A 26105-nucleotide genomic window follows, 5' to 3' on the forward strand; every position below is an offset into this window, starting at 1 on the left:
CCCGCGGCCGCAGCCAAGACCCGGAGCCGGGACCGCACGCCCCGCCGCGTGTCGCCAGCTGGGCCTCCTACTGGGGTGGGATCTGGGCACAGAGGAGGGCGGTGCGAGGGCGCGGCCGTCTCGCTCTGCCCGCAGCTTCCCTATGCCAGGCCTCGGGTTCCTCCTAAGTGTCCACCTCCCCTTAAGAGGAGGGGAGAGGAGTGTTGGGTAATGTGGACTCCAGGAGGTCTGCGTTCTAAACAAACGAACTGTCAATGGTGACGCTTCTTGTGGGGACCGAGTAGACAACACTCCCTCTCAGTCATCTGCCATGAACTGGCCTTTCCTTGTGTTATAGGTGAGATGGGTAGAATGGGCCCTGTTAGAACAGCTCATCTCCCAGGAAACTTGACGTTTCTCGGTCAATAGAGAAAGAGCCTACCTAGCTTCCTCCAAACAGCTAGCAACACAATGAATGGAACGTCCCCTCGGGGCACTACGGATACTTTCTCCCCTTAAGTCGTACTGAAAGTCAGCATCACTTCTATTGCCTCCAATGCTCTGGTGCCACCCCAGAGCTCAGAGGTCTGTCCTAACCGACCTCCCAGACATCGGGTTCCTCATACCAGTTTTCTTCTTTAAACCCAACTTGTTTATGTACAACAGCATCTTAACAGTCACAGACATCTAGTTCCCTGCCTTTTCCCATACCCAGGGAAAAACGACACGCCAGCTCCTTGAGTGTCCGGCAATACAAATGCCAGATCTTCGCGAAGGTGCCGGTGGTTGTGACTCCCACGCCTGCAAAGCCCTCTTGAACTTTAACAAGCTAGCACCACCACATCGAAAGCCTGGTCTTTCGTACTTCTCTCCGGGGACCCACAAAGCACTGGATGCGTGCTCCATTGCAGCGCTTTCTCGGTATATTTTAGTGTTTATCCATTCTTTATCTTCAGATTTGAATTCCCTACCCCAAACACCACCCTCTACTTATGAAATAAGTTGATATTCAATGAGCTGGAATTTTAATGGCCGAAGAAAGCATGATCAGATTCCCAAACAAGAACCACAAAGAGTCCTACTCATCAACTTAAGGTACCTCAAGCTCCGCCTTTCACAGGTGGCTCAACCAATGCTGTCCCACCTCCAACAGGCCTCCTCACTTAGCAGTTTCTTTGTTTGCTACAACAGAGGACCACCTCATGTCCTACTATACCAATTCATCAACGTAATCGTTAAGCTCCTCGAAGCTAAGAATTAGGACTTTATACTAAGTCATCTCAAAGCCGCTGGCGCGTCAAGTGCTCAAGAAATGAGCAAACATACTAGGAAATTGGAGAAAAAAAAAACAGGGATTGATATACAGTGAGCAGATAACATCTCACATTCAAACCCATGTCCAAGAGTGAACACCAAAATAAGTAAAAACATCTCCATTCCTCACACTAATCACTGCTTTCTGGACAGAATTGATTAACAATTTCAAGGTATTGCACCGTGTATTATCTCCAAAGAGACTTCAATCCTATCCTACCTCCAAGGAGACAAGAAAGATGGCGACACACAGCAACCACATTCAGACCACAGCTAGTATACAAAGTACTTCGTCGTGGTGGAAAAAACAGACTGGGGGTGGGGGATGGGATAGAAACCTGGGAAGAGTAACCCAGAAAAGTTCACATTTGACAACATCGAAGGTATATTATGACTAACCACAATTAGTCCTCTACTTTGAAGGTGTAACCCCTGGTAGACTGCACCAAAGGAGGAAGCCATTCTCTCAAACTCAGCACCAACTGCCTCTCTTCCAATGAGTTAGTTGGCTTCCACTAGTGATGGAAAAATCTGGCCATATTTTCAGCTATCCCTTTACCTCTTCTTCCCCGACTTCCTTGTTTGCCTCCATTTAAAACAACCATTGGATTATTAAATGCTATTTTACAAATTGAGGATAAGTTGAACTTATCTTATCAATGCCACTTTCCTCCTTCACTTTTTAATATAAACATTTTATCAGTGCTTGTAACAAAAGAAAATATGCCTAAGATCGCTTGTGGCTCTGAATTTATACCGTCGTTATGAAGTAGTGCGTTTTTTACCAAGACCATGTGTGTGGGTATGAAAGTACTCCCAAACTCTCTAGAAGCCTGTCCCAAAATCCATACCACACAGTAGTAAGTGCAGGGCGCACAGTACATACATACCTTAAAGGTTATGGAAGCGGTCAACGCGAGAGACAATGTTCACACATAATTACAACGCACATCTACAAGCTTCAACTCTTACCTGACTTGAATCAATGGAGGAGGTTCAAACAGTCCACTTTACTCTTTCTCCAGAAACACACGAGCCAATACCACCGAGTATGATGAGGTACCACAGCCATTTTCCACCTCTAGAGAACAATGGCTAAAAACCTTAAATTTAAGGTCTCTTCTTTTTCTCCCTTCCTTCTCCCTCAACAGCCAAGGCAGCTTCGGTTGGTCCTAGTCTCCCAATAATCTGCATTCCATCTACATTTGAATCCCAAGGCGTGCTGGAGGAGATGGGGGATGGTACTGTAAAGACAAAGGAAGCCAAAAACCAAGCGCCAAAGCCTCTGGGAGCCAAAGGCATTTTCAGGATGGGTGGCTGTGAAAGGCTTCAGATCAAGATTGCCTACAGCAGTTCTGTAAGCCCAAAGCCTCTCCATCTTGGCTACTGCCTATAAAGCTCAGAATTTAATTATGGATTTTATGAAGAAGGGACCTAGAGTTGGTTTGTTTAAACATAATGAAGCTAAAAGGAAATTAAATACCACTCTTGTTATAGGTTAAACATCCCACAAAACTAAGTGAAATTCCCATCTCCATCACCTGCAGGGAGAGAAAGGAGCAGTTCAAAACTAGGAAGAAAGTGAGAGTGAGAGAAACAGGAAGTCAGATGGTGTGTTCTCTGCAGTTGGAGACAACCATTCTTGCTTTCCAGAAAGCTTAAATTGTGTATATACTAGTGCACCTTTCCAGCCAATTAATTCCGATTTCTAGTCTTCACCCCACACCCTCCCACCCCCAAACCCCCGTTTCCTTCCCTGGCCGAGTGAGGAGTCAATCACCATTTCTATGGCAGCATCTCCTTCCCTCTCTTACCCAAGCCACCATACTACTGCTTCCTGTCCAAGCACTACTACTTAAATTTTTTGCTCTAGAGAGGTCAGCTCTGAGAATTCTTTACATTTGATTTCCCCAATTTTCTCTTAAATTGAGGAACCACCACAGCTAAACTGGGCAATTTGCAATTAAGGGTTATTTTCTTTTCTTTCTTTCTTTCTTTTTTTCTTGAAGTCTATTGGGGATTGAAACAGTCTAGGTAAGTATTAGACAACGAAGCCACATCCCCAGCAAGGGAGATTTTCTTTCCCAACTAAGAGAATGTTTTTGACTGCTTTCCCCTTTTTATTTAGCTCATGGTGATTCACCACGATAACTGTTATATTTTATTAAATTATTTCTATCAAGTGGGAGTGAGGAAGTTTTGTAATTAATAACTCTGTACAGTAGCTCGCCTTCTGCAAAGAGAAGTCAAACAACCACAGGTAGCTGCATCGCTTTTTGGTTGACTTTAGGCAGAGCCAACTCATTTCAGATCCTTGAAAAAGCAGCATGTAGCTTTTCCCTTGAATTATTGTGATAATTAATTACATTTATCACTTAACTGATACTCTAATCCTCTACTCTTCAAATACACACACACACTTCAGAGAGAAGGTGCCAGAGGACATTTTGGCTCATAAGAAAACAAAGAACACCAAGGTGGCCAAAAGCAACCAGAAGCCAGATGTAGCCCGGGACCTGGGCAAGCATCAAATGAGCCTGGAATCTAAAGCAAAGGGGGTGTGAATTTGGAGGTAAAGCCGGGGCCAGACGGGCAAATGAAAACACAAACACTTGGTTTATTTATTTCATATCACTCTTGTCCTAAGGTGTATCCCCAGACCACCAGCAGCAGCAACAGAAGCATTTTTGAACTTGTCAGAAGAGTACAATCTCTGGACTGAAACCTTAGTTCCATGGGTTCAATTCCCAAATCCTCTTAACAAAAGAAAAGTATAAAAGCACTTACATAGCAATCTGTTCGGCTAAGTAAAGCCCATTGAGTGATTCTAATGCATGCTAATCTTTGAGATGCAATGGTTTAGACCAACGTGTGTGTGTGTGTGTGTGTGTGTGTGTGTGTGTGTGTGTGTGTGTGTGTGTGTGTTATTTGGTATTGGTTTTGAGGCAGGAACTCACTAGGTAGACCAGTCTGGCCAGACCTATCTGACCTCAAACTCATAGAGATCCACCTGCCTCTGCTTCTTGAGTGCTGAGACAAATAGTAAGAGCCACCACAGCTGGCTATAAAATATATTTTTACATATTGAGCTAGGTCAATTTTTTTGAAAACTATTATTTGAAAAGATCAGTAAAATTTGTGAAATTAGGTGGTCAGTTATGTATGGATTGTATTGCTTTCAAGTCATTTTTTTAAAATAACGGACCGATCCTTTTAAATTAGGCATTTTGCCAGTGGGGTGGCAGAAGTTGTTAGTCCCACCACTCAGGTGGCAGAGTCTATTAGTTAGAGGCCAACTTGTTCTACATAGAGCACTCCGAGCCAGACAGAGCTATATGGTGAAACCTTGTCTCAATACATTTATTTCTTTGTTCATTATGCATGTGAGCATCATGTATATGTATAGTCATAACACATGCCACGGCACACACGTGGAGGCCAGAGAACCACTTTGTGGAGTCAGTTCTCTCCTACCTTTACACAGGTTCCAGAAATCAAACTCAGACCATCAGGCTTAAGAGGCAAGTAAGTACCTTTACCCATCTTACCACCACCTTCCAAACTTGTCCTTCTTAACTTGAATTATTGTTTTATGGGTTTATTTATTGTGTATGTATGTCCACTCATATCATGGGGCATGTGTGGAGGACAAAACGCAGGAATTAGTTCTCTCTTACCACTAGGATCTGGGAACCAAACCCAGGTTAACAGACTTGGCAGCCCTGAATGATCCTTTTTCTGTAGTACACATGTTTAGTGATTTTTTTTTAAAAAAAACATGGTCAAATTAAGATCTTTCCTGAATTATACCATATTCTATCATATGTCATCTAACTAAAGAATATATATGTGTGTGTATATATATTCTCTTTAGTTTATTCTCTTATATAGATAATATATATTCATATGGCACATAATATATGTATATATATATATATATTCATGTGAGTGACCATGAATATGTATGCACATACAGTACATGCTGATATCAAGTGTCTTCATCAGTCACTCTCCACCTTGTTTTCTATTTTATTTGTTTGCTGTTTGTTTATTCAAGGCATGCTCTCTTCCTGAACCTGGAGTGGCTATCCAGTGAGCATCCAGTATATCCCCCTATAGTATATCCCCCTATAGTATATCCTCCTATATCCCTCACTGCCCTCCCAAGCACTGGGAGTACAAATGTACCCTGCCATCCCTGGTTCTTTACATGGTCCTGGGGGATCCAAACTCAGATCTTCATGTTTGCATGCAAATGTTTTACCAACTGAGCCATTTTCCCAGCCCAAAATTTGTATCACATATTTTTTTTCTTTTTTTTTTCAGAGCTGGGGACTGAACCCAGGACCTTGTGCTTGCTAGGCAAGCGCTCTACCGCTGAGCTAAATCCCCAACCCCTGTATCACATATTTTAATTCTTTTCTTCTAGAGAATCTAGCAAATTAAACCAAAAGGATAAAATTTAATTTGGTCAATAGTAATATTAGAAAAAAGGGAAGGGGTGGGGAGGAAGAAAAGAGCACAAACAAAAAGCCCTGGCCCTGTACTGGGAACTGTTCTAATATCCGTACAAATATTAAGCTCTTTAATTCAACAAACACCTAATAAAATTATAGTTAACATTTACAGAGATCTCTAAGCAAGCACATTCATCCACCGAAGCACCTTTAGGGATGTGTACTGCCACTGACTCTATGCCAGTTAGTGAGAGAAGTTCAATCCATGTCCTGGGCCATACAACTTGAAGGTCTGAGAGCTGAATCACAGTCATTCACTCATTCAGTGAAATTTTACTGACCCCATGTGAACAGACCTCTTGCTAATCAAAATTAATCAAACATGAGCATGTACACACACACACACACACACACACACACACACACACACACACACACCACACACACACAAATTCCTACTCCCTAGCAGCTTATAATTTGTTGGGATAAACAGACACTAAACTGTCAGGGAAAGATCACTCTTGATCACCAATCAAGAAAAATGGCAGGAAGCCATGAGGCTGAGCTACCTAACAGGACTGAGTTCTGTCACTTTCCTAAAGGCAAAAGCCCATTGCCCTGTGAGCACATTGGAAGCCAGCAGAGACAAATCACTGAGTCCATAAGTAATTCTGTACCTCAAAACAAAATCCCAAGAGAAAGAAACACCTTTACTTCTGTACAATTGTTTGATAGTCTTTCTAAAACTTGAAGTACTGAAGCTGCTGAGATGGCGCTGTGGAGAAAGAATTTACCGCTCAACCCTGATGTGAGCTCGGACCCTTAAAACCCATGGCAGAAGAGGGGAGGGTGCTGCACATTGTCCTCTGACCTCCATGTGTGCACTGTGGCATGTGCACACTTGTACTTGCTTACACACACACACACACACACACACACACACACACACACACACACACCCCGCATCAAGAAAAAGGAAAAGAAATTTACTACTGGACTTGCAAAAGGTCATAAAGACATCCCAATGTCTATGACCAACTCCTTAGCTTAAGAGGAATAATATTCTCTAATCAGGTCAGTACTTTGAAGATGTTTAAATAACTCATGCAAAAGAGGAAGCATCCCATATGTGTTCTGTCCTTAGGGTGTATCTATGTTTTTTTATAAACATTTCAGTTTTTCCCCTTTTATTTTGTTTGTTTGTTTGTTTGTTTTTTGAGACAGTGTCTTTCTACAGAGCCCTGGCTGTTATGGAACTCACTATGTTGACCAGGTTGGCTTCAAATTCCCAGAGATCCCCATGTCTCTGCTTCACAAGTGCTGGGATTAAAGGCGTGAGCCACAATCCCTGGCTCATAAACCTTTTCTTATTTTAATCATTTTTTAAAATTGTGAATTTAACAGAGTCCCCACATCCTCTGTACACAAGCTCCCTGGAATCAGTGTCTTCTGCTACTCTGTTGTATTTGTCAAAACTAATGAAGCAAGACTGATACTTTTTTGTGTTCATGGTGATATGGATTCAGCTCAAGGATGCCTACCTACTAGGTGTACACAGTATGCTTGGGCCAACCCTCCTGGTCCATCACATTAACTGAAGTCTGTACTTCATTCAGAGACCCTTAACTTTTACCTAATTTCCCTTCGTATGCCGGTATGCCAGGTGGGGCACCTCCTGCCTTCTTTGACTGATCTGGGCCATGACAATTTCTTGGGTTTCTCTTCTATTTAATGACCTTGACAGTTTTGAAAGGTATTGCTCATTTTGCTTCAAGGCCATTTACAGAATGCCCTGTGGTGGAATGTGGTGGATGGCGGACTCCTCATTAGACTAAGGTTTAGGGAGAGTGGCTGTGGGTAAGGTGCAATTCTTACCATACCTCATCCTGTTCAGGGTACATCTACCCAACGTTACTTGCTAATGATGATCGCCATTTGACTATAGTGCTGCTCAGTTGCTTACCCACATCTTGCCCTCCTTTCTCTGTTCCATGTTCTACCTACCCTTTGGAAGGGAATCAATATAATGAGCCCTCCTAGGGGAGGGGGACATTTAGAAAAGTATTTGGAATTCGTGTGAATAAGACTTTACCTCACCTCTACCTAATGCATTAATCATTAATTTCCATTAGCCCAGCCTCCTGGATGTTGGTTATAGAATTTGAATTATCACCCATACTGCTTTATCTCTGGAGAGCAGGAGGTTTCTAGTGGCTCCTTTGACTCACTCTCACCAGCCGCAGGGTGTGTGGTATGTGTTTTGAGCATTTCCATTCTTGCTAGCACTTCTAAGATGTTCTAAGATCATCTTTCATATATTCCTGGAGTCAGCCATTTCCACAAGGAACTCTGACTCCTTTCACTAGAGCAACACACCAGGAAGAAACATCTGGGTGCTGAGTGTGCTTAACTGCTGGCGGGGTTTTGGTTGGTTGTACCTAAATTGGTGAACGAAACGAATAACCTGAATCCAGGGGGCAGTGGAGACGCTTCAAGGTTTGGAGAAGACCTGAGGTAAAGACTTAGATGTGAAACAAGACACCTCTGAGAGTCTGAAAGAAGCTGGGATGCAGAGCCCAGGGAGAGGGGCTTAAGATTGAGTGAAGAGGCAAATGAGGTTAGAGGTCATAAGTGTCCTGATCTCTTAGACAATAGTCTGCTAAGTATTACTTTTTAAAAGATTTATTTGTGTGAATTTCTCTATTTATCTGTGAGTGTATGCCATTCATCTATGAGTTCCCAGAAAGACTAGAAGATGGTGCTAGATTTTCTAGAGCTGGAGTTATAGGCAGTTGCGAGCTGTCCAATGTGGGAACTCAGCTTTCTTAAAGAGCATCAAGTGCTTTTAGCTGTAAAGCCATTTTTCCAGCCTCCTGATCTGCATTCTTAAAAGACATAGTCTTTTACAGGGCACAGTGACTCACGCTTGCAACGCCAGCAAATGGGAGGAGAAACAGAGCTGCAGTTCAGTCATCTTCGCTGCTTATTGAGTTTGATGCTCAGGACCGGGTGTAGGGGTTCATATCTTTAATCCAAGGACTCAGAGTGGAGTGAGCTAAGTAGACAGTTATCTATGAGTGAAAGGTCAACTAGACCCATGTAGAGAGTTCTAGGCCAACCTGTGAGTTCCTGTATCAAACAAAAAACAACTAAATAAATAAAAGCTTGACTCTAAGATACAGAATCAGCCTATAGACCCATCAATAACTTAATATTTAAAAAAAAAATTGTGATGTAACAACTCTGTCTGCTTTCCCAGGAACCTGTAGGTAAGCTCAAGCCCCACGCTGGCCAACTCCCCTGAAAGCACACCCAACAGCGGCAAACTCCACCCCACACCCTGCGCTTCATTTTCTGCCCCACAACTCTGCCTGCTTCCTTGGAGGCTAGAAGGTAAGAGTGGCACCAGGTAGCACCGTCCCCACAAAGCCCCTGCCCACCAACTTCTCTGAAAGCATACCCAACATAGACAAACTGTATCCCACTCCTTAGACTCCATTTCCCAACCCACAACTCTATCTGCTTTCCTGGAGGCTCTCTGGCATAAGGGACTAGGGAATCCCAGAGGCAAGGTAAGCAACCAAATCCTAGAGGCCAGGTGGTAAACAAAAACCCCAGGGGAGCACCCTACTGATGGTCACCAGAAACCCAGGCCACTCAGGCCTAAAGACAGAGAAGAAACAGAAACAAAGAAAAAAAAAAATCCAAAAACTACCGTTCAACAAAGATAAACTGAGAAATCAGCATCTAAACCTAGAGTAAACCAAACCAACCAACCAACCAACCAACCAACCAAACCAAACCAAACAAAAACCTTTAGGGCAACAAGGTACCATTGGAGCCCAGCCACTTTACTACAGCAAGTCTAGGATATTCTTACACAGCTGAAGCACAAGATAATGACCTTAAATCCAACATTATGAAGATAACAGAGGCCTTTAAAGAGGAAATTAATAAATTGCTTAAAGAAATACAGGAAAGTACAAACAGGTGAAGGAAATGAATAAAACTATTTAAGATCTGAAAATGGAAATAGAAATAATAGAGAAAACACAAACTGAGGAAGTCGTGGAGATGGAAAACCTAGGAAAGAGAACAGGAACTACAAACACAAGCATCACCAATGGACACAAGAGATGGAAGAGAGAATCTCACATGTTGAAGATACAATAGAAGAAATTGATACACCAGTCAAAGAAAAAGTTAAATCTAAAATGTTCCTGACACAAAACACACAGGAAATCTGGAACACTAATAAAAGATCAAATCTAAGAAAATAGGAATAAAAAAAGATTCCCAAGTCAAGATCCAGAAAATATTTTCACCAAAATCATAGAAGAAAATTTCCCTGACCTAAAGAAAGAGATGCCTATAAACACACAAGAAGCTTCCAAAACACCAAACAGATTGGACCAGAAAAGAAAATCCTCCTGCCATATAATAATCAAAATACTAACTATATAGAAAAAAAAGAATATTAAAAGCTGCCAGCAGAAAAGGCCAAGTAATGTATAAAGGCAGACATATCAGAACTACATCGGACTTTTGGAGTCTCAATAGAGACTTTAAAAGCCAGAAGGGACTGGGCAGATGTCTTACAGTCTCTAAGACTATATCCAGCAAAACTTTCAATCACTGTAGAGAAAAAAAACAATATTTTCCATGAGAAAACCAAATTTAATCACTATTCACAAATCCAGCCCAACGGAAGATACTAGATTCTAACACAAAGGACATTAACTATACTCAAGAAAACATAGGAAACAAATAATTCTACACCAACAAAAACAAAACACACACACACACACACACACACACACACACACACACACACACACACACACATACACCACCACCACCACCACCACCACCACCACCACCATCATCAAAACTACAGAAAATAACAATAATTGGTCTTTAATATCTCTCAACATCAGTGGACTCAACTCTCCCAATAAAAAGACACAGGCTAACAGAATGGATATGAAAATAAGATCCATCATTCTGCTGCATGCAAGAAACACACATCAGCATCAAAGATAGAATGGCCTCAGTGTAAAGGGCTGGAAAAAAATTTTTACAGGCAAATTAACACAAGAAGCAAGCTGGAGTAGGCATTCTAATATCTAATAAAACAGTCTTTCAAGTAAAAGTAATCAAAGAGTTGGGGAAGGACACTTCATATTCATCAAAGGAAAAATTCACCAAGATGATTTCTCAATTCTGAACATCTATGTCGCAATGCAAGAGCACCCACATTCATAAAAGCAACATTACTAAAGCTTAAAACACACATGGAACCCCACACTTTAATAATGGGAGACTTCAACATCCCTCAATTTCTGCTCCACCTCTTATAGGGTAGACAAATTGTGGGTTAAAGATTTTGTGGTTGGGTTGGTGTACTACTCCCTCCATTGGACTTGATGGAAAAGTCATCAAGACAAAAAGTAAACAGAGAAATAATGAAACTAACTGATACTATGAATCAAATGGACCTAAGAGATATCTATAGAACATTTCACTCAAGCACAAAGAAGCCAAAACTATACAGTGGAAAAAAGAAAGCATCTTTCAATAAATGGTGCTGATCTTCATGTAGAATGTCTTCAAGTAGAAGAATGCAAATAGATCCACATCTATCACTCAGGTCCAAGTGGATCAAACTCTTCAACATAAAATCAGATACAATGAATCTGATAGACGAGAAAGTGGTGAATGGACTTGAATGCATTGGCACAGGAGACAGAAAGAAAAGTCCTGGACAGAACACCAATTAGTGCTCAGGCACTAAAATCAACAATTAATAAATGGGACCTCATAAAATTGAAAAGCTTCTGTAAGGCAAAGGAAACCATCAAAAGGACAAAATGGCAGCCTACAGAATGGGAAAAGTTCTGACTGACAGAGGGCTGATATCCAAAATATATAAAGAACCCAAATGTGATGGTTTGTATATGCTCAGCCCAGAGAGTGGCACTATTAGGGGTATGGTCTTGTTAGAATATGTGTGTTACTGTGGGTGTGGGTTTAAGACCCTCACCCTAGCTGCCTGGAAGTCACTCTTCTACTAGCAGCCTTCAGATGAAGATGTTGAACTCTCAGCTCTGCCTGCACCATGCCTGCCTGAACATTGCCATTCTCTCACCTTGATGATAATGGATTGAACCTCTGAACCTGTAAGCCAGCCCCAATTAAATGTTGTCCTTTATAAGACTTGCATTGGTCATGGTGTCTGTTCACAGCAGTAAAACCCTAACTAAGACAGAAACTAGACATCAACAAACCAAATAACCCCATTTTTAAAATGGGATACCAATCAAAATAGAGAATTCTCAACAATGGAATATCTAGTAGCTGAGGAGCACCTAATGAAAATTTCAACATCCTTAGACAGCAGGGAAATACAAATCAAAACTACCCTGAGATTCTATCTTGCACCTGTTAGAATGGCTAAGGTCAAAAATCCAATGGACAGCACATGCTGGTGAGGATGTTGAGCGAGGAGAAAACTCCATTGTGGTGGGAGGGCAAATTTTTACAACCACTTTGGAAAGCAATGCGACAGTTTCTTAGAAAATTGGCAATAGTTTTACCTCAAGACTCTAGCTATAGCCAGCATATGCTCCATTGTACTACCGGGACACTTGCTCAACTAAGTTCATAGCAGTTTTATTTGTAATAGCCACAAACTGGAAACAACCTAGATGTCCCTCAACAGAAGAATGGATAAAGAAGATGCTATATTTACACAATGAAATATTAATCAGTTACTAAAACCAATGATGGCATGAAATTTGCAGACACATTGATGGAACTATATCCTGTGTGATAAAACCAGACCCAGAAAGACAAACATGATATGGACTCACTTACATGGCTATGTAAGTATTAGTCACAAAGTTCATGTTAACCATCCCACAATCCGTAGTTCCAAAGATGCTAAGTAACAGCAAAGACTCAAGGAGAGACATTTGAATCTCATTGTATACGGAAAATAGAATAGACATCGTGGTAGATGGTGGGAGAAACTGTGGGAATGAGGAGGGGGGAATGGAGCAAGAGGGATCTAGTGGGGGGGCAGAAAAATTTGGTGGGGGTTATCTCTGGGACTGGCTGGAAACTCCCAGGAATCTATGAGCATGATCTTAGGAAAGACTCCTAGCAATGGGGCATATGGGACTTGAAATGGCCATCTCCAGTATGCAGAAAACCCTTCCAATGGAGGGAGTAGTACGCCAACCCAGCCACAAAATCTTTAACCCACAATTTGTCTACCCTATAAGAGGTAGAGCAGAAATTTGGAGAAAGGTTAACCAATGACTGACCCAGTTTGAGACCCATGCCATGAAAGAGTTCACCTCTGACACAATTAATAATTTTCTGTTATACTTGCAAACAGTTGCCTAGCATAACTGTCTTCTGAGAGGCTTCACTCAGCAACTGATGAAAACTGATGTAAAAAACATGAGGTGGAACATGGGGAATCCTGTGGAATAGGGGGAGGAAGGAGCCAGAGAGGTCAAGGATACCACAAGAAAACCTACAGAATCAACTAACCAGAGCCCATAGGAAACAGAAAGCATGAGTTGGGTGGACCTAGGCTCTCTGCACATATGTAACAGTTGTACAGCTTGGTCTTCATGTAGGACTAACAGCAGGAGCAGGGGCTGTCAAAAGGAAAATACACCTAGTCCTACTGAAATCCCTGGGAGCCTCACCCCCTTTTCTGAGGAGAAAAGGACAGGTAGAAGGTGGGAGGAAGGAGAGTGAGAGGGAGGGACTGGAAGGAGAGGAGGAAGGAGAAGCTGTTTTGGGGAGGTAAAGTAAGTTAATTAGTAAATTATAAGGTATTTTAAAACTGTGGTATATATACAACATGGAATTTTATTCATTCATAAAGAACAAAATTGGCTGGGCATGGCAGCACATACCTGTAATATCAGCACATAGGAGGTTAAGGCAGGTGGTTCAACATGAGTTCAAGACCATCCTGGGCTGAGGAGTTCAGAGATCCCACGTTGAATCTTAACACTCAGGCAGCTCCCAGCTGCTGCTTCCCCAGCTCCAGGGGATCTGACACGCACTTCTGTACCTGCACTCATCTGTGTATGTCCCTATGCATACATACATATGTATCTAATTAAAAATAAAGTAATCCTTTTCAAAAGGTAAAGGAAGTTATGTCGCTCTCAGGAAAATAGATGAACCGAAGAGCATCGTGTTAAATGAAATAAGCCAGACTAAGCAGACGAGTACCTCGAGTACCTCATGAGTTCTCTCATATATGGACTCTAGATTATATATGGCATGAAAGAAAAAGGGTGACTGTTTGAGGGAGGATGGGACTGGTAGGGAAGTAGACAATAAGAGGAGTAACAGGGTCAATATGTATGTGTGTAGATGATATAACAAAACCTATTATTCTGTATGGCACTTTAAAAAAAACTAAGTAAATAAAAAAGGAGGAAAAAAAAACAAAACAAAAACCTTGGCTCTATAAAGAGTAGCAATTGGTACAGAGTAGTTTATTTCGATTATTCCAGTAAATTTGATGTGCTGTGCTATGCTTGTTTTATTTTTTAGTGTGTGTGTGTATTTGTCTATTTAAATTACTTCAACATAAAGTTTTGGTGCCTCTCATTAGCTAATGCTTAGGGTAACCAAGCATCACACGGAGGCCATCTCTTGTAATACTAAATAAAAGTAGCAATGCTGGGCATCTGGTTTCATTTTGTATTGCAAAGGGAGAAGCGTTTACCATTAGGAATTAGCAGCTAAGGAGATTCAATGTCAGTCAGTGTAACACAATTGCTCTCTGAACATTATTGAAGTTTTGCAAGGCATAACTTGAGTCCCAGCACTAAGAAGACTGAAGCCAGCAGATTTCCAAGTTCAACGCTAGCCTGTGGTGATTTCAAGGTCAACCAAGGTTCAAGGTCAACCAAGGATATATAGTGAGACCCTGTCTCAAAAACAAACAAAAAAAAAATACAAAAATTCTAGATCCTGAGTATATATCAGATTTTAGTATCTACTAAAAAGGTCGTGACATTTTATTTTCATATTTCAAATACATTAATCTAGAAAGCAAAGTGTTAACTTTTGGTATGGGGCATTATTTTTTTTTCAAATTTAAACCAATTTTAGGTTTCCGGGATTTGGTAAACAAGGTTTGGTACATTGTCTACTTTAGTAATTACTTGATTTTTTGTGTTAATGATGTGTCTATGATTTTAATTTATGTTCCTAAGAAAGGTTGGCCTAAAATGTTTCTTTCTTATCTCCTCAGGTTCTAATACCACTGTTGCACAGGGCCCAAGAGGCTGGAGTCTTACCATTTAGCTGCTGGTCACTGACTGTACAGCCTTCAGAGAAGGCAGTGCATGCTTCTTTTTCAATTTTTTAGCCTGTGTATAAACGCTCCTTTCTTCAGTGGTCGTCAGCATTTGATTTTTAAATTTCTTTGATGTTAGAGCGTTTTTTTCTGGCAAATTTCCAAAGTGAAGTTTCAAACTCTCTTTTTTAAAAGATGTGATTGATTTTTGCATAAGGATTTATTTATAAATAACATAAATTTATTTTAATAACATTTTTGCTTTCACAATAAATTCTATTTATAAATGAACTAGTTTTATTCATTTATATAATATTTTGTTATACATATGATTTCATATTATAGGCATAGGTGTTTTGCCCGGGAGTATGTCTGTGCACCATATGCATGAAGTGCCTGCAGAGATCAGAATAGGTTATCAGATCCCCTGGAACTGGTATTATAGACAGTTGTGAGCTACCATGTGGGTTCTAGGAATTGACCTGGGTCCTCTATAGGAGCAGCCAGTACTCCTAACTAATGCTCTCCAATCCATAAGATTCAAATTCTTTACCTGTGTATTTGTGTGTCAAACCCATTTCATCTAAAAGTTCAAGTTCAACGACAAGAATTCCCACCAAAATCTAGTGTTGTAGAATCTGTAATAAAGTCCCATTCTAACTCATTAGGTTTTTATAAATGTGTCTTAGTGTCATATCTGCATGTCTGTGTGTGCATTACATGTATTCTTGATGCCCAAGTTAGTCAAAAGAGGACTGGAAAGGTAGACGGTTTTGAGCTGCCCTGTGGGTACTGAGAACCCAAGCCAGGTCTTCTGCACGAGCAGCAAATGCCCTGAACTGCAGTTCCTGAAATTTCAATCTTTTTGAAATTTAAATTTTGACACAAATGTCTACAAATTTTATAAATATCCTGTGATATTTAAAAAACAAACAAGCAAACAAACTACTTATTGTGCAGCTGTATATGATGGTTTATATCTGCCTAGGTAGATATGTACATATACAACTTTACTATTTGTAGGCTTAGATTTTCCTCTAAACGTACTTTATTTGGAGTTCTTAAGTGCTTCAACCTCCCTTCTAGTCCACTGACCAAAGGTAGAGGAGGAAGAAGGTTAATAGGAAAAAAGTGTTGTGAACCTGTTTAGTAGTAGTTTGGGAGGGTGATTCCACTCTTCAGTGTCAAGATACCAGCAGTCCAGTCCAACAGCAAACACCAAACATGAATCAGTAACTGTAGCTACATTCGGCAGAGACTGCAAGACTCAGCTGAAGTCACGAGTCAGAGGAAGCAGCAAGAATAAACCAGAATACCATGAGAAGTCCTTTGGCATATTTTTCTTTACGAAGTGAAGAGTAGCGAAGATGGGTGAAAAAGGGAGACCAGCAAAACACTGCCCGGCCAGCAAAGGCCAGCGAAAACCAGTGAAGACCAGCAAAGTGTTACACAGCGTTGCAAGGCGAGAGTGTCTTTTCACTGTTTGTTGGATTCTAGCTATACTCTTTCCAAACACCATGCATCCTCTTGAGGCCCACTCCAGCAAAACATCTTATGCCCTCTCATGCGTCTGCTTCAGCAAAACATTCTCTCACAAGACAGCTTCCAGAAAAACATCACATTACACAACTGAGTTTCCAAAGAAATGGGAAATTTCAACTTCAACTATATATGTTGTTCAAGTCTTTCCATCACTGGGACAAGTATATTAAAATTTGACTTTATGTTCAGTTTTTGCTTTATATTTAAGCTATATTATTTAGTATACCCACTTAGAATTGTCATATTTAGCTGGTAAAAAAAAAGAATTTTTATGAGGTTAAAGACACCAATAAGGCTTTGACTTTAAGTCTACATCCTGAAATTAAGATAGCTACAACCAGAGCTAGTGAGATGGCTTAGAGGGTAAAAAAGTACATGCATCCAGCCTGACAACGGAATTCAATTTCTAAGCCATTTTCTGACCACCACACATGTGCCATCTCTCTCTCTCTCTCTCTCTCTCTCTCTCTCTCTCTCTCTCTCTCTCTCTCTCTCACACACACACACACACACACACACTCACACACACACTTAGTTAAAATGTCTTGAAAATACAAAGGTTAACAAAAAGAGAAAAAATGTGAAAGTGTTGGGAATGGTGATATATGCAGGCGGATCTCTGCAAATTCTAGACCATCCTGGTCCACAAGGCAAGTTTCAAACATCCAAGGCAGTCATCCTATCTCAAAATAAATGAACAAACAGACAATCAAACCCTAAATAATCGAATACAATTTTAAAATGTGAAAGTATCAACGATTAAATTTCTTTTGACTTACATTTCTTTAGGAAAGTCTTTATCTTTTCATTTTTAGTGTTCTGGATCCCGTTATCTTTCATATGTTCCTCACTACTAATCATTTTGTTTTTTTTTTAAATTTAGAGAATACTTTATTAGTTTTTGTAATCAAACCCACGTAGATAAGACTTTACATATTTAATACAGTGTGTTACCCCTGTACAAATGGAGAAAACTTAAGTTCAACATTTCTAGACCAATATGGCTGTTAATTTCTGTACAGTGCCAACTCAACACAGTAAACGGGGATACTTTTTTCCAAAGTTGACAGCACAGCTAAAGTTTCAAAAAATTCAAATTATATATCTGTATATATATATTTATATTTATATAAAAAGACCAATAATAGCAGTGTGTTATGCATCAACAGCAGCAACAGCTTTTCCAGGTTCTGCAGTCATCTGAACAAAACTGTAGAGACATCCAGCACACTCCATTAAAAAAAAAAAGTAAAAAAACAAAACCCAAGAAAACAGCACAGTTCTATTACTCTTGTGGTACCTGGCACCATTTTTTTTTTTAAATTAGCTTCTCAATCATCATCTGGAAAGAAAACATTCTGAGCAACATCATTAAAAACAGCTCTGATAAAGCACGGTCACTACTACGTATCATAAAGCAGGTACAAGCTATTTTACATCCACAGAGGTATGATACAGTACTGTCCTACATCTATAATACTAGAGGATACAATTTAAAAGGCATTATTTGAGACTTGATTCTACTTTTCCAGCAGAGGGCCCAAAGGATGGTGTGATACAGCTTTGTAAAGAAACATACTCTAGACAGGATTTCCTTTCACTAGTGGCACAGTTCTAAGGATTCATTCTCTCCATGAATGTCAGCTAAAACCGTTATTAAAAAAAAAGAAATATCCCTAAAACAAAACCGTATAACCACCGGATTCACATGAAGATGACCTAGTGGAGACAAGCTGGACCTCACCTTACCAACAAGCTATCAAATCTGTTATGTTTAAACAGTGAGACCTCCAAGGAAGGAGATGCCAAGTAGTGCTTCAAAGCTTCGGACCACAATCAAACACAGCATCCTTTTCAACAGAAGCAGAAGCTCATCTAAATATGCTCAAGGATGCAGATATCAACATTTAATCATCTCCTCACTCATCCAGGAAGAAGGGGAGATCAGTTACTACTGTACTTTATTGTGTTCAACCAAATCACCATGTTACAAAAATAGCAAGCTGCCATAATAAAAAATAAGGCTCCTCTATCCAGCACCAGATAGCATCATTTTACTTTCAAGCCTAGAAATTGCACACTTGTATATAAACCAACCGAAGATGAGGATTGAGAGTTCATCTTGGTGGATTTTTCCTTTGATGAATATGAAGTGTCCTTCCTTATCTTTTTTGATGACTTTTAATTGAAAATTGATTTTATTTGATATTAGAATGGCTACTCCAGCTTGCTTCTTCTGACCATTTGCTTGGAAAGTTGTTTTCCAGCCTTTCACTCTGAGGTAGTGTCTGTCTTTGTCTCTGAGGTGTGTTTCCTGTAGGCAGCAGAATGCAGGGTCCTCATTGCGTATCCAGTTTGTTAATCTATGTCTTTTTATTGGGGAGTTGAGGCCATTGATGTTGAGAGATATTAAGGAATAGTGATTATTGCTTCCTGTTATATTCATATTTGGATGTGAGGTTATGTTTGTGTGCTTTTCTTCTCTTTGTTTTGTTGCCAAGATGATTAGTTTCTTGCTTCTTCTAGGGTATAGCTTGCCTCCTTATGTTGGGCTTTACCCTTTATTATCCTTTGTAGTGCTGGATTTGTAGAAAGATATTGTGTAAATTTGGTTTTGTCATGGAATATCTTGGTTTCTCCATCTATGTTAATTGAGAGTTTTGCAGGATACAGTAACCTGGGCTGGCATTTGTGTTCTCTTAGGGTCTGTATGACATCTGTCCAGGATCTTCTGGCCTTCGTAGTTTCTGGAGAAAAGTCTGGTGTGATTCTGATAGGTCTGCCTTTATATGTTACTTGACCTTTTTCCCTTACTGCTTTTAATATTCTTTATTTTGTGCGTTTGGTGTTTTGACTATTATGTGACGGGAGGTGTTTCTTTTCTGGTCCAATGTATTTGGAGTTCTGTAGGCTTCTTGTATGCCTATGGGTATCTCTTTTTTTAGGTTAGGGAAGTTTTCTTCTATGATTTTGTTGAAGATATTTACTGGTCCCTTGAGCTGGGAGTCTTCACTCTCTTCTATACCTATTATCCTTAGGTTTGATCTTCTCATTGAGTCCTGGATTTCCTGTATGTTTTGGACCAGTAGTTTTTTTTCTGCTTTACATTATCTTTGACAGTTGAGTTAATGATTTCTATGGAATCTTCTGCTCCTGAGATTCTCTCTTCCATCTCTTTTATTCTGTTGGTGGAGCTTGTATCTACAGCTCCTTGTCTTTTCTTTTGATTTTCTATGTCCAGGGTTGTTTCCATGTGTTTTCTTGATTGCTTCTATTTCCATTTTTAATTTTTTCAACTGTTTGATTGTGTTTTCCTGGAATTCTTTCAGGGATTTTTGTGTCTCCTCTCTATGGGTTTCTACTTGTTTATTTATGTTTTCCTGGAATTCTTTCAGGCATTTTTGCGATTCCTCTCTGTAGGCTTCTACTTGTTCTCTAAGGGAGTTCTCCACGTCTTTCTTGAAGTCCTCCAGCATCATGATCAAATACGATTTTGAAACTAGATCTTTTCTGGTGTGTTTGGATATTCCATGTTTATTTTGGTGGGAGAATTGGGCTCCGATGATGCCATGTAGTCTTGGTTTCTGTTGCTTGGGTTCCTGCGCTTGCCTCGCCATCAGATTATCTCTAGTGTTACTTTGTTCTGCTATTTCTGACCGTGGCTAGACTGTCCTATAAGCCTGTGTGTCAGGAGTGCTGTAGACCTGTTTTCCTGTTTTCTTTCAGCCAGTTATGGGGACAGAGTGTTCTGCTTTCGGGCGTGTAGTTTTTCCTCTCTACAGGTCTTCAGCTGTTCCTGTGGGCCTGTGTCTTGAGTTCACCAGGCAGGTTTCTTGCAGGGGAAAAGTTGGTCCTACCTGTGGTTCCAAGGCTCAAGTTTGCTCGTGGGGTACTGCCTAAGTCCTCTCCGAGGCAGCAGCAACCGGGAAGATCTGCGCTGCTCTTTCCGGGAGCCTCCGTGCACCAGGGTTCCAGATGGCGTTTGGTGTTTTCCTCTGGCGTCTGGACGTGCGCAGAGTGCAGTCTCTTCTGGCCTCCCAGGCGCGCCTGCCTCTCTGAAGGTTCAGCTCTCCCTCCCACGGGATTTGGGTGCAGAGAACTGTTTATCCCTCATTTCGTTTTTAAATTCACCTTGACAAGCTTTGTCCGCTCATTGGTTCAGTTACACTAGTGATCTGTGCAGTTTTGATTCTGTCCGTCTTAGTTAAGGTCACTATTGCTATAATGAAACACCATGACCAAAGAAACTTGGGGAGGAAAGGGTTCATTTCCACACTGTAGCTTGTCAGTGAAGTCAAGATAGGAACTCAAACAGGGCAGTAACCTGGAGGCAGGAGCTGATATAGAAGCCATGGAGGAGTGCTGCTTACTGGCTTGCTCCCCATGGCTTGCACAGCCTGCTTTAAGATAGCACTCAGGACCTTCAGTCCATGGACTGCACCACCAGCCATAGGTTGGGCCCTCCCCCATCAATCACTAGTTAAGAAAATGCCTTATAGCTGGATCTTATGGAGGCATTTCCTCAACTGAGGTTCCCTCCTTCCAAATGACTCTAGCTTGTGTCAAGTTGACATAAAACTAGCCAGGACACCATCCCCACCCCTCCTTTAAACATTTGTTTACTCATTGTGCAAGCGTGTGAGTGTCAGAGAACAGCTTGTGAAAGTCCTTTAACAACGTTGGTTCAGGATTACAAGGCAAGCATCTTTCCTCACTAAGTCGTCTCACTGGCCCTGATTCCACCATGGTATGCTATTTTATGTTTTATATTTATCTACCCCTTTCGTATTTCTCTGTGTTTCCTTCATTAATTAGCTGTAGGTTGATTAAGACTTCTTTTTAAAGTTTTTCTCCCTTATTACATTAAAAGTCATGTTTCTAGTCACTATACAGTGATAATCTTTTTTTTTTACTAAATATATTAATACTTTTCTTTTTTCCTGAGACACACCACTTGATACCACTCATTTTATTCCCCATTCTTATTTCTGTTTGTTTGAAAAATTCTAATTAATTTACTTTTGATTTTGTGTGTGTGTGTTAACCACATATACAGTGGCATGTATTTGAAGACCAGCGAACAACTCTGTAGAGTTGATCCTCTTCTTATATCTTTGTATAAGTTCCAGAATCAAACTCAGGTCATTATGCTTGGTGGGTTTAATGGTTAGAGTTGTCAATTTTACAGACGTTTGAATCACCTATGAAATGGACCCCTGGGCATATCCATGGGAGTGATTATCTCTTTAAGTTAATTGGCATGGGAGCACCTGTCTACTGTGGATGGCACCATTCCCTAGGCCTGCGTAAGAATGGACGAATCCAGCTGAGCACTAGAATGTGTGCATTCTTTGCTATCTTCTTCTGACTGTGAATGTAGTGAGCCCAGCTGCTTCCTTGGTGGACTGTAACCTGGAGCTGTGAGCCCAAAAAACCCTCTCTTTCCCATAAGTTGTTTTTGTCAGAATATTTTATCCCAGCAACAGAAAAAGAAACTGAAGTATGTGCCAAACTGAGCCGTCTTGCTAGCCCTGTTGTTTTGTATATCAATTCTCTGTATGCCTAAAGTTCCATATTGGTTTATATTGCCTTGCAATTCTTCAATACACGAAAACCTCTATCTAAAACTATTTTCCATCTGTTTGATGAATAACTAGTATTTCCTTTAGTGTAGATTGATGATAATGTTTATGTGAAAAGGTTTTTATTTTTACCTTCACTGTAAGGCTATGGCATTCAGAATTTCAGACTAGCAACTTTCTTTCAGTATATTCAACATATCTTAGTTCCTCATCTTCTACTTTCCTTTCATTGTTTTCTCTCTCTCTCTTTCTCTCTCTCTCTCTCTCTCTCTCTCTCTCTCACAGACACACACACACACACACACACACATTGTGGATGGGTGGAGGGAAAGGGTACTTTACACCCCCTGCACCTGTGCATGTGTGTGTGTCTGTGCAGGTCAGAGAATGACTTGTAGGAGTCTTTTTTTCTCCTTCTGCCATGTAGGTCCCAAGCATTGGACTAAGGCTTAGCGGCAAAGCTTCGCTATCCAATGGGCAACCTCACCAGTCTGATTTGTCCTCCTTTGCTCTAAGTTTTTTCTCTTCGGTTTTGTCTTCAGCATACTCTGCTTAGTTATTTCAAAGTCGATGTTTCAAACTCCAGCATCCGGAATTTTTGTGAGTCTGCTTCCAATGTTTGCTATTTCCGTTGATTTCATTCAAATGGTTTTGTTTTTTGTTTTTTTTTTTTGTTCTTTTTTTCGGAGCTGGGGACCGAATCAAATGGTTTTCATTCTGGGATTGTGTCCGTTTACTCCTATGTACCAGATTATTTTATATGATGTGCTTGGTACTGTATTTGTAACATTGTAGAAATGTTTGAGATGTGCTCTTCAGGGCAGATAACAACCCAGACAAGCACTCCTCAGTTACATCTCTCTCTCTCCAAACAGGATTAAATCTGCTTCTGCCAGCTAGCCAGGTGCTCACACACATTCAAAGGTCATCTAAGACCGGAGTTGTCAGTTGAAATAACTCAAAGCCCAGTGACAGTCTCTAGACATATTTGCTTCTATGTTACCCTTAAATCCCTTCTGATTTTAATCTGTGTGAGAGACATTTATACACCAGAGCTGCCACCATAAGATGGGCCTTGGCCACTAATCCCTGATACCTTAGTTCTTTATGGTTTTCAGAACCATGCTTGGTCATTTGATCTCTGGCTCTTTGGGTTTCTCCTTAAGGAACAGCATATCAAAATCCCAGGCTCACCTTCCCGAGCCCCCACACTTTCTCATTCGAGTTCAGCTTTCCTTTATTCTATTGGTTTTCCTGTGAACCAGATTCTTACAAATGTTGCCCGGTAGACTTTTCTGTTTATCCTCAGTAGGACAGTCAGCCTGGCTTACTTTGTCTGCCATTTCCAGAAGTCATATCTAACCTTTAGCACCACTCTGTAAAGCAGGGGTTATTACTTCTGTATTACCGAGAGGAAATGAGTTAAAGACAACTGTAGAATGGGGCTAGCCATAGATACCACATAAATACTGCTTACTGTGCATACAGGGTAGGTGGCCTGGAGGCTCCCAGATGCTGCCACATAAGCAGCTTCCTTTAATGTCACAAGGGAGGTGCATTTACATCAGATCCAGGTCTGCAACAGAGCCACCACTCAGGGAACTTTCACACTTGTGCATTGAATTATTTCTCGAGCTGCAACTTTGAAAAGATCTAAGAAGTGCAGCTGAGGCATGCTCGATCTGGGTTGTTGTCTGCCCTGAAGAGCACATCCCAAATTAGCTAGGAGGCTGTAGGAATAGTTTAAAGACATGCGTGAAGCAGTTGGGAGCAAACACTAATTTTCTCACAGTTACTTTGAACGTTTCTGTGAAGGAGTCTTCGCTCAACATGGTAGTGTGACTGGAGAGACAGAGAGAGGCTGAGCTGGGTTACGTAACACTCACAGTGGCTCTCAAATTTTCATAGCCAGAAATGAGGCTAAGCCAGCAGAGGTTCTAAGAGGCAGGATGGGGCCAGGGATTGGGCTAAGCCTTGTCTCACTCATCCACCTTCTCAAAGTTAAGGCTCTCCTGTATTCACACAGAGTTCCAGCTACACTCGGCTAATGCTCCACACTCTTTTTCTACAGATCTTTCAACCAAGTAACTTCTGTTATTGTTGGCATTCTTTTTTCTGCCCCTTTATGCTAGTTTCCTTGTAGCTTCGGCCCAGATTTCTCACTTGGAATAGCTCAGTTTCACATCTACCTTCCTCTGAGTCAGAAATAGGCTGTCTCCTACTTGACTGAAGTTTTTGCTCCTCTCTGTTTACCGCCAACCCCATGAATACTCTTGTTAAGCGAACACTCTTGTTTCCTCAACCAATCTACAGAGAGATGAAGCCTTTCACACTGAGCAATCAGCCAGTCAACACTGCATACCCTCTGACAGCAGCAGACACCTTTATTTATCCTGGGGGACATGTTTTCTACCTTGGTCATCATTAATTTCTTTGTCCTTGAACATGTTTGAATGCTTCAGAGCCTGGGTTCCTGGTGAGTCTTATTCCATAATGCTTTGAACCCACCAGCTCCCAGGACATAGGAGTCCTGGACAATTGGGAGAGCAGACGCCACCCACTCTGCCCCACATCCCTACAATAAATGCTTATGGAACATGGAGCAGGGATGTTCTTTCTTGGGGCTAAGAGGATGTGCCTGTATCCAATTGAGGTCAGTTCATGGGGAGGAGAGACTGTTTCTACTCTAGGTTGACTGTCTAGCTCCAGCAGAACAATGGACTGGCTCTGGGCACAGGCACAATATGAAGCAGTGGTAATCAGTTCAAAGACAGCTATTGAGAATGTCCTGAGCCTTCCCAAATAAAAAGGTGAATGTGCTCTTTCAGTCAAAGCACTAGAATACGTGTTATTACTAAAAATAACATAATGTGTGTGTATATATGTGTGTGTGTATATATATATATATATATATATATATACAGTTTAAAGATCTGATAGGTGTATATGAGGGAACAATGGTATACCTATATAATAAAATATTGGGGGGCCCTTAGGGCAGTGGTTTTAAGATTTTTTTAAAAGATAGGAAAATGCATGTGGTTTGCATAATAAGCTACAAAGCCTGACCACAATATAGAAAATATCTATAGAAGGGTATAACAAACAATTTTAAATTGGAAACAATCACTTTCATGCGGGATGAGAGGTGACGCCTGAGGTGGAAGGTCAGATGGAGCTGTTCCTGCTCCGCATGTTTGTCCTTCCTGAGCTTCAGAATATTTAAATTTAACTTCTTATCTAAAACTCAGGTGCATAGGAATAATAAGGAAATCCAAAGACACACCAGTATAATCTCAACTATGCAAAAATATTCCTAGCAAGAACAAACTTAAAAATATCAGTAGCTATTGTCTCTGGAGATATTAGGTTTTTATTCCTTTTTGAATTTCTGTGTTTTCCAGAGATTTTATATATTTAAATCGTCTCCTCACCTCCTTGTTTTTAAAAAAAAAAAAAAAAAAAAAAAACTGGGTCCAAGGTCTTTAGCTCAGACAGGCCTGCGACTCCCTGAGTAGTTGAGGACGACCTTGAATTTCTGAGCCTCTCGCATTAACACTCCCAGTTTATAGGCTGCTGAGGGTCACGTGTAGGCTCTGCCACTGCTAGACAAGCACTCTACCAACTGAGCCACACACCCCTGGCCTCCCCAAATTTATTTTAATAAAATAAACTTTATTTAAAAATAAGTGGAAAATGAAACTGGTGAAGAATTGAGAAAGTATATTTTTAGAAACATTTAAAGATACTTTGTTAGTGTCTTAGCTTCTGTGCCTGTTGCCGTGATAAAATACCTTGACAAAAACAACTTAGGGGAGTGGCTGTTCCAGAGTAGACTTCAGGAACCACCCGCCCTGGTGGGGGAGTCAAAGCCGGAGGAACTTGAAGCAGCTT

The 26105-nt window shown here is 40.7% G+C and overlaps 1 protein-coding gene across 1 annotated transcript in view; it reads right to left on the reverse strand.

Annotated features, from left to right (window-relative positions):
• Cdyl (chromodomain Y-like) overlaps positions 1 to 26105 on the reverse strand; it is a 217029-nt gene that overhangs the window by 137950 nt on the left and 52974 nt on the right.

The sequence above is a fragment of the Rattus norvegicus genome, chromosome 17, assembly GCF_021556685.1.
Source record: "Rattus norvegicus strain SHRSP/BbbUtx chromosome 17, alternate assembly SHRSP_T2T, whole genome shotgun sequence".
NCBI lineage: Eukaryota > Metazoa > Chordata > Mammalia > Rodentia > Muridae > Rattus > Rattus norvegicus.